This window comes from Dermacentor albipictus, chromosome 1, assembly GCF_038994185.2.
Source record: "Dermacentor albipictus isolate Rhodes 1998 colony chromosome 1, USDA_Dalb.pri_finalv2, whole genome shotgun sequence".
In the NCBI taxonomy this organism is placed as follows: Eukaryota; Metazoa; Arthropoda; class Arachnida; order Ixodida; family Ixodidae; genus Dermacentor; species Dermacentor albipictus.
The window spans coordinates 369,710,334-369,720,133 of NC_091821.1; the positions used below are offsets into that span (position 1 = coordinate 369,710,334).

The following is a 9,800-nucleotide window of genomic DNA, read 5'->3' on the forward strand; positions in this document are numbered from 1 at the left end:
CGCCTTTGCTAAAGGCTCTTGAAACAGCACAAAATCTTGCTCGGCAACGCTGCACTCCAAGAAAATTGCCGGGGAAAACGAGAGTAACTGGACAATTAGTCCTAAAAAGGCCGCTTTCGCCTCTCAAGGGACTAACTACAGGAGTGTGCGTGTCATGTGTAAGTTTCGGAGGGTAATTATTTAGTCCCTGGTCGGAAAGTGAGCAACGGGAGGATAAACAGCAACAGTTAAGCTTAGTTCACACTTGGGAAGCAAAAAGAAAGCGAAAATGCCAAAGTGGGTAGAAGTTATTTTACTTAATGTCCAAGATACTCACATTTTCTTTCCTATCGCTGCCACCGCTTTCGCCAAATGTATACCTACGGTGAGCACACTTATCCGCGGGAAGGCTCTTGTCACAACGCCATTTCAAGCAACATGTACATTCCGCGATTCATTGGTCACCAAAAGGAGCGATCGCGTGCGAGCTAACTAGCACTGATTTTAAGAATGAACATAGAAAAACAATAAATTGCTTTATTCTGCTTAGCCTGTTGTTTTCAGAGACGCGCAAGGAGCAGCTGAAGAAGAAGCGGACACCTGAAAGCGGCGATGATAGATTCGTGCGGCTCGGCAAAAGCGTGCGTAGTTGGGACACTGCAGGGCTTTGCGGCTGCACCTTGTGCCAATACCCAGCTCCTGCGCAATTTTCGTACAAATCTCGCTTTTGTTGAACGTTTCTTTGTGAAGGCTGTGAGCATTATCGTACAAAACGAGATAATTTTAGATCGCTTCCACTAGCCGTTTGGGCGCCACGTGCAATGTTTACATGCCAGTGCGGCTTCCGGCGTTGCAGAAGTACTTTCGCCGAGGCGTAAGAAATCCGTCCGAGAGCGATCGGATTGACCGCCAAAGTTTACGCTCGCTTAGGCGGAAAGCGGGAGCGTTCCTTCGGGTTTTTACCGCTTTCGCCCGTTTCGACACCAAGTGTGAACGTAGCCTCACTCCTCATGCACTCCGCTGTTTTCCACCGTGCCGTCGAGTGAAGCGGTGGAAGCGGTATTATCTGCATAAATGAGAAAACATAAACGATTTGACGTTCTTGCACTGTCTATTGCAGTGCATGCAAGGCAGCACTTTGGCTCTCCGTGAGAAGATTTTGTGAAATTTAGAAGGTTGGTATATGACGAGTCATGTGTACCTCATGTGGACACCGTATAAGTGAACGATACAAATTAAACGCGCAAGCCATTGATGAACTGGCAGAAATTATTGATCAATGGTATTTTTGTCGCTTACGTTCTGTTACGTTTCGCCTACGACGCGCGGTATAGCCGGCGCGGATTCAACGGACGCCGGGGCTTCGTTCAAAGCGGCGGACATTTTGGCCCGTTCGGAGCGGCCGCGACGCATCCCCGCCGAGCGCGTCCCGGCATGTTTCAGTGCCACGTGTCTTCGTGTGTGCGTGTGTGTGTGCCCACGCTTGTCAAAGCGCGGCAGCCGGGGAGAGGAGCTCTCCCAGTGTGAAGCGAGGAGGTCTGACCGGCGCCGGCTCGGCTGATGCGTCACCTCCTTGTCCCAACGTGTCTCTCAGCGTGTCTGTGCCCCACTGTCACGTGGTGTCGTCCCGTGACCTTCCTTCTTGCCCGCGACGGAAAGAGTATAAAAGCAGCTGCCCCCGTACGCCAAGGGAGAGGCTCCGAATTCTTCCGTCGAGAAGCGTGCTCTCCCGTCTCTCCACTTCGGTCGACCTGACCGGCCGCTCTTTTGCAATGCTAGAATAAACAAGTTGTTCTGTTAGCAGTCGACTCATGCTTTGCCAGGACCTTCGGATGCTTCCAGTGGTGCCCCAGGCCGCCAGGCCAACGCTACCCTTGGGGCTTGCGACCCATTTGCAACAACTCGTGCCAGCGTTGCGACTGCAATAACGGGTGTCAGCACTGAGGTTCCAACAGTTCCAAGCATATTACGAACTTAAGTACGTGGAGCGACGTGTAGCTCAAACAGGATATGCTAAGCGACAGAGAAGCTCGTCTTCCCTATCGACTTGCGTGCCCCGTTTGCACGTATATCACCGTAATCTTCTAACGTTAAATATTGCTCAGAATAATCGGGCAGCTTTATTTTGCAGTCGTATGTGGTTGCAAGTACATGTAACGCTAGACTATCCCCGCAGAGCATACACGAAATGCCCAGTCTCTTTTGTATAGCCGAAGCTGCATTGAGCTGTTTAACAGGCTCCCAGTATTATTCTCGTCAACCGAGCTGTTGTATGTATTATGTAGGGTGTGTGTGCGCGCGTGCGTGTGTGTGTGTGTGTTTGTGCGTGCGTGCGCGCGCGCGTGTGTGTGTGTGCATTAAATGAAAAGACAGCTGTCATCGTGTAGCAGAGACTCGTGAACATGTGATTTCGAATCCTATTTTGGAGCTCTTCTTTTTTATCAGCTCAATAACTTTTATAGTCGTATGAATGGCTGATGCCGTTAACTGCTTCTTTGAGGAGCATCGTAAAAGAGCAGTTGTTAGTCCTTGAAGAATTAACCGCAGTTACACGCCAAAAGGACGAATGGCTGTGGCAAGTCAGTTACTCCTCAAAAGGAGTAAACTCGTTACCCCATTTCCTTCTTTTTTTCTTTCTTAAAGTGTGGGGATGAATTGCAACAAAGGATCGAGGACCTTAATTCGCCTGGAAAGTGTAAAAGTGGTGTCGAAGATTAATCTGCAGAAGACAAATGTAAGGTTCGAAACCCTGGCAAGAGAACAACAATTCATGATTGGCAGTCAGCCTTTAGAATCTGTGCAAGAATACACTCATCTAGGTCATTTGATCACAGGGGAGTCTGATCACAAGGAGGTAACTTACAGAAGAATAAAAATGGGTTAGAATGCATACGATTCGCATTACCACATCGTTACTGGCAATATACCGCTATCCTTGAAAAGTACAGTTATTGCATCTACCAGTGCTACCATGCACGGTGCTCAGAAACTTGCAGGTTAACGAAAAAGCTTGAGAAGAAGACGACGCGGCGAGCGGTCTTCGAGGCAGGAAGACAGCGGTGTTTATTAGAGAGCGTACATGGGTAGCCGATATTATAGTAGACACTAAGAGGAATAAAATGAGCTGGGGAGGTCATGTAATGGGCATGAAATATAACCGGCTGTCTATTAAAACTACAGAATTGGTGCCAAGAGAAGGGCAGTCGAAGACGGCAGATAATTAGGCAGTGTAATTAAATTAAGAAATTGGCAGGCATAACTTACAATCGATTCACCATGAAGGATCGCAAAAAAAAAAGAACGGGCACAGAGCACCTATACTCCGTTCCATATATAGCAGTCAACGCTGTGGAAGCTAGGCAAGAAGTTCAGTCAAGAAATGTTATCACTCCGCGCGTTCCGTCCATGCTTCGATGCGCGCCAACAGCTTTTGCTCGCGCGAGCAGGCACGTGAGGCTCAGGCTCCTCGCGACAGGTTGCAAATAAAAAACCCCAGAAGAACCACAAAAACAAAACTAACCCAAAACAATGCATTGGCAGCCGTATGCCACAGTGTTTTTGTTTCTAACCATTAAGAATTGTTTCATTCAATACTGAGTCCATATATAAAAGAAGACAGTTGCGCACAACTGCGCCCCCCCCCCCCCCAAAAAAAAAGAATAGAAAAAACATTGAACTATATATGCAAGTGCGAGCGATACCACTGCAAGAAGCCTCTAGAGCCTTCACAACATTGACTGCTATGTGTATGGAACGGTGCATAGCCACCACGAGCATTCTCTGTGTGTTCGGTATTCGTTTGTTCGCGCTCCGTCACAATGAATCTGTAGGAACTAGCCTAGCTGTCTACTCCCTAACTTTGAAACGACTAGCTCAAAACGGGCGTAATTGGAGATCTCTCGGAGAGGCGTAGGCTCATGACTACTCTAAACTGCAGGACATCTACGTTATATGCCTTGTGCGCAGCAAAAACGAATATAATGCAACTGAGCCCACTCGTGCGCGATTAGGCCGAAAATAAGCAGTCAGTGATCACACCGAGAAGCGTTACTGAGTTGCTGCTTGAAATGGATCGGAAAATAAATAGAGAAGAAGAAATGACACTGATCCTCATTTATTTCAGACACGGAAAGGTTGGACAGCTTGGAATACATTCCTAGATTCACTTCTAGTACAAACACCGTATACGCTGCATGCTCACACCGATGCAAGCTCCGAAAGCGCTTGCTATATATCTGAAACTGTAGCCGAAGCTTCGTGTCATCCACCCAGTCATCGTCGACGATAAGCTCCGAAATAGAAGTTCGTCGAGCCACACCGGCGTCATGCATATCCATCGTAAATGCGGAGGCAATGAAGGCACCTAGCTGAGGCAAGCAGCGGACGCGTTATCACGTGATCAAACATGGCGGCCACCATGGGATCACTGTGAAAAGACCTTATAGCTTTCTCACTAGCGTAATAAATGTTGTCGCTGTGCCTCAGTTCCTGTAATACTCCGTTCCGAGATTCATCAAATGTTTTCTTTTTGAGAAAGTCTTTGTGAAAATATTTCAATGCCAGCAAGTTTCTTCTTTCAAAGTCGCACTACTCACTGCGTATCGTTTTCCTCATATAAGAGCGTTGATGTGCATCAAAGTTATTATTATTATTATTATTATTATTATTATTATTATTATTATTATTATTATTATTATTATTATTATTATTATTATTATTATTATTATTATTATTATTATTATTATTATTATTATTATTACATTCTTCTTCTTTAAGTTTCTTTCTATTTGCTATTCCGGCTTCTTTCCCAATACCCAGCAGTGGGCAAGTGTCGTTGACTGGGAACAAGTACAAAGGATGCTGGCCCTGCGTACAGGTGGGCTTCCAGTGAGCCAGTCTGTGCGCAGGTACCAAGGCGCCTACATGATCGAGTATCCCGGAGCGCCATTTACTGTAGCTACGCCACCCGAAGGAGTCGATAGGCGACCTAGAGAAGCTGACCGTCGGATCATAGAGGAAGGAAGTGAGTATACCATCTCTTGGTGCCAGCGGGGAGTAAATTTTCGCGCTCGACGATTTGTTAATGAACGTCCTAACTGGTGCTTATACAGGTAGTTAGTGTACGTGAGGCAGCGAATGACCTGTCACAGCCAAATGATGTGAAGATGGGGCATGGACTCCGCAGCTTGATCGCTACTACAGAACTGTATATAATTGAATTATGTACATTAGTAGAATCGATTTGTCAAAAAACTTCATTTAGCCTCTTATGACCTGTGCTTCTTTCGCCAGAAATACCTCACTGGCACTTACAGGTGCCTGTATCTATATTTTGGAAGCATCTGAAACAGCTCTGAGTCCGTTTTCCGCCTGTGAAGAAAATTTACGAGCTTGCTATAGCGGCCGTGATAACAGGCGTGACAAAGGTCCTCAAATGCTTATTTTTCTTCGAAAAGAGAGCTATGGAAGTTTGCTTTGCTATATATATCTCACCCCAACTGATGGAATGCTCCTTTAGGTGGAGAGGGAAAAATTTCACAGCCCAAGAAAGCTTGCACGGCAGTTTACGCCATGTAGAGGAGCTTTACATTTTGTCCTTGTGCCCCTGAATGTATGCGGTCACGCTGTTTCCTTAGAGAATGCTAGGCCTACTCGGAAACTGCTTTTGTAGAGCTTCATATCCAAAACGAGAGCTGGCGATGTATTCGTATATTGAGAGTTGGAGACATTATGTAGTAAACCGTGAACAAAACGTCTGGAAGCTGTGATACGTGAGGAAATGGTTAGAGGATTAGAGGCACAAAGGCAGCGGAAAAAAAACGCAGTGATGGCGACATTGGACTTAATTATAATATAGCACAGGGAAAAAAGCTTATTTAAAGATGAGATGGCTTACTGCCACGAACCAAGGATATGATCTTAAAGACAGATATAACACGCACTAGAAAAACAAAAACAATGAGCTTTGTGTCAAATTGACAACAACGTTCTAAGAAGGACGCACATAACACACGGACATACACTGGTCTGACCTACTTTGCATGACATCTTAGCTCATTTCGTCTTGGCTGAAGCGTGCCAAGCTAACTTGGGAGATTATATTCAGTGTGTCGTGAAATCAGCAACAATTTTTCCACGGGGGTAAGGCAACGTTTATTCTGCACATGTAACGCATCTGTCAGTTAAGCCAAGCTGCGTATTTTTACGATGTTGCGGTCATCGTTCAAGGTAGTTTTTCTTTAGCTACTACATGTTCCATTTAATCCTGAGAATTACGTCGTAGCTGCATCGGTATCGAGGAAGATGAGGAGAACGGAGGCTAGCTAGGGACAGGCCATTGCCTAGGAAGCGAAGCGGGGGCGTGGCTCAGATCACACACAGCCGGCGTGAGGGCCAGGTGATTTATCCGCTGAGGAATGACCGTCAGCTGGGGCTCTCTGTTCAGTAAAAATATGCTCCTGTTTATTGTGGCTCATCGTCATCATCACCGATTTTGCACGCCACAATGCAAAATACGGGGCCGCAGTTCCACGTGAATGTGAATACAAGGAGAAAGAGAATATACAAATGCTAAAATAATTTCTATTTACTTAAAGAAGTAGTTAAGCTCCACCACTTGTAAGGACCTTGTGTATGTAACATTTCGACGAATAAAATGGACGCTCATCACACGAGAGATGGTGGCCCCTCAGCTCTAGAGAAAAATAACTAAACAATCATGTTGTGCGGAAACCCGAAACGTATATGACCTGCAACACTTACGATCCCGCAACCCGGTAATATTTGTGAAATGAATAGTTGCCGCCCACCTGACTGTAGCATTATTCTAGAATGGGAAAACCCATGCAAGTATTTTTTTTTAGGAAAGTAGATTTTGATTGAGTGACAAGTTTTAACGTGTCAAAGCATTGCAACACAAATGCTCACAAACTTTGTCATATGACTCCAGAATCATGTGGGCTTCCATGGTTTCTTTAGCATGCACTCAATACGTGCACGTGCATTGCGTCTCCAATAAAATGGGGTCACTTCAGTCAGATATCGATCTCGCAACCTCGTGCTCAGCAGCAGACCGCCATAGCCATTGAACACTGCAGTTATTGGAAAGGACGCTTCAGGTTTGAGGCAATATCTATCCAGGGCATAGCGCCAGTAGGTTAACTGCCCCGGCCAGGTGGTGGCCTCGGGTTCATTGCTCGAACCATGCAGTGGAATTCTCTTGCAGCTGCAAAACTAGTCCTTCTCCGGGAGTCTATGTGAGTTTCATTCGTTGCACGAAACCATATCGTGGTGGACGGCGAGGTGTAATACGATGAGTCGGTCTCCGCAGTGAGTAGAACTGATTGCTTAATCAACGGCCTAGCTCGTATAGCTCAATACGAATGATTTGCCTTCCGGTGGGCTGACCCCTCAGAGCGACTGCTCCTGTCAAGCTGCGTTTCGCGTTCAATCCTTGGAATAAGACGAATTCTTATTCAACAGCGAAGCTTTGTTTCCGACTCACCCATCTAATTTTTCTTCGTGTAGCATCGTGTTATACAATCAATCCAATGGCAGCATTTTATTTCAGGAACAGTTGGGTGTGTTTCTGCGAGTAACGAGCTTTATTCCTCGCAGGCGGCAAACCCGAGGACAATGGACTCAGATTCTTCATCGTAGCCCGCATCGTGCTGGCGGCGCTCGTGGTGCTCATGACAGCAGCGTTGCTGTTTTTTGAGCTGAAAGGCCGAAGCCTGTTCCGTGGTTCGACCACGACAACCCCGGAGCCGCAGCTGAAATTAGATGGGAACTCATGAAGACCTTCTGCGGGGCACAGCCATGTTATACCTTCCCTACTCAGTCGCGGCGTACCGTATCCGCTTCGAATGTAACGTGGAATCCACCCAGCAAAGTGAAATACACATTCGAGGTCACTCCTTTGAACAAGTGAAAGAAAGAGGCTTACAGTTTCGATTTGTGGTACTCGATTATTTTTGTTAGAATACTTTTCCCCCGCAAATTTTGTTTTAGCTTAAGCATCCACATATTCGTGTTTACATTCATGTTTTCGCGTTAATTCGCTAGCGCTAATTGCCCACAGGATTTTCAGGAATTCAGGTACCCGTATTTCCTGTCCGTAGTCATCACGAAAATTTAGTTCATTTTGCTAAAAGTTCTTTTTCTTGACTTCATCCATGACAACCGACAACCGCTAAGCCCATATATACACTGATACATGGGCGGCGCTTAAAGGGATTATGTTGATATTGACTATCTGTTGCTGGGTTCGGGTTCTTCGAGCTCTGACGTCGCATATCTGAATGACAATGCATAACAATATAATTCCATATTAAAGAGCGCAATTCCCGTATGTTGACGCTTTTCCCTCGCAACCCACTTCTGCAAATTTTCTTCCGCGCATCTTATATGAGGAGGGTTCAGCAGACACTTCAGAATAGTGCCTGCGATGTTGTTCAACACGTGCTACTCGGTTAGATGCTTCCTGATTCTAGCTTAAGAATCCCGCAAAATAAGGCACGGAGAAGAAGATCGGGACAGGAGCCATCAACAGCCTTTGCAAGCTTAGCCTAATTGACAGTGCTGCACATAGCCACATAGCGTTGCGTTTTACATTAACAGCATTCACATCTGTAGCAACAAAGACGCCTGTCCTTTGTGCGCATCTTTATTTTGCGCTATCTTTATGCTTGAAATTGTTGAAAAATACGAGACACACACTTTTCTCATTTACAGGTGGCGGCGCTAACAGCGGTCGGGATTTTGAGGAATTCAGGTGCACAAATGTCCTGGTTACAAAACCTGGTGTAAAATGTGAAAATAGATTTACTTTTCTTTCGGGAATAGTGGGGATAGGGGACAAATTTCTGCTTATGCACGGCTGGACACGTTGACGCCAGCGCTTGGAGTAAAAATGAGAAACGTGAGAAGGAAAAGAGAAGGGCTGGACATGGCAACTTTGAGAACTATAGAAGCGCTTGGGTGTGGTATCCGGAATTTGGACACCGTGATGTGGGAGAACCCGGAATGATTCGAAACTCTGGGGTCGTACAGCACAAGCCACAGTGCTGCCATTTTCCATCCGCACAGTTTCGAAGCGGATATCCTTTCTATGGCGAAGAGTGAGCCAAACTCTCGGTGAAATTTCTACAGTCGACCAATGCACTTCTCTCCAAAGGACAGGAGGAAAGCGACGACCACCACAGTGGGCATGCTAAATTCTTACATTTTCAGCCAAAGTTGATGTTCACCTCGATGTCAGTGAAGGAAACTTGAAGATGTTGTGGATGTCGCGAAGTCACGTTACAGTAGGCAAGCCAGTGACGCTGATTGCAAAGGGGTTAACTGTTTATTTAAGATAGAGTAGGCAAGCGATAGAATGGAAAGGATTTACACGGACATCAAACTACGAGTCAAAGGTTAGAATTTGATTTTCTTTCTCAGCCGAATCTCCACCGAATCCCCTTCCAACGGCTCCGCACGTACCTAAAAGCATCCCCAGCAACCCTCTCGCCCCATCGTTCGTCCAATCACACTGCGGTGCGCGCAGTGTGCACACAACGGGGCTCCAGGGTGATACTATCCGGACTTCCAAAAACAAGAAAGGGGCTGACAGATGGGATGGCACACTGTGATATAAAGTTTGTGAACAGGGTTGAAGTACCTCAGACAGGCTGGCCAACGTTTCGATAGGAGGACCTATCTTCGTCAAAGGCGAAGATAGGTCCTCCTATCGAAACGTTGGCCAGCCTGTCTGAGGTACTTCATCCCTGTTCACAAACTTTATATCACAGTATCCGGACTTCCAATACGTCAAGGCCGTC

General features: G+C 46.2%; 1 long non-coding RNA gene across 3 annotated transcripts in view; it reads left to right on the plus strand.

Moving 5' to 3' along the window:
• Positions 1-7,913, plus strand: part of LOC135904090 (uncharacterized) — a 181,717-nt gene extending 173,804 nt beyond the window's left edge. For 2 of the 3 annotated variants that reach the window (XR_010565008.2, XR_010565009.1), the window contains exons 2-3: positions 4,798-5,002; positions 7,597-7,910. This is a non-coding gene — a long non-coding RNA (uncharacterized lncRNA). Of the gene's footprint in view, positions 1-4,797; positions 5,003-7,596 lie in introns of all 3 variants that reach the window. The other variant, XR_010565007.2, reaches the window with a different exon arrangement.
• Positions 7,914-9,800: the final 1,887 nt, after the last annotated feature.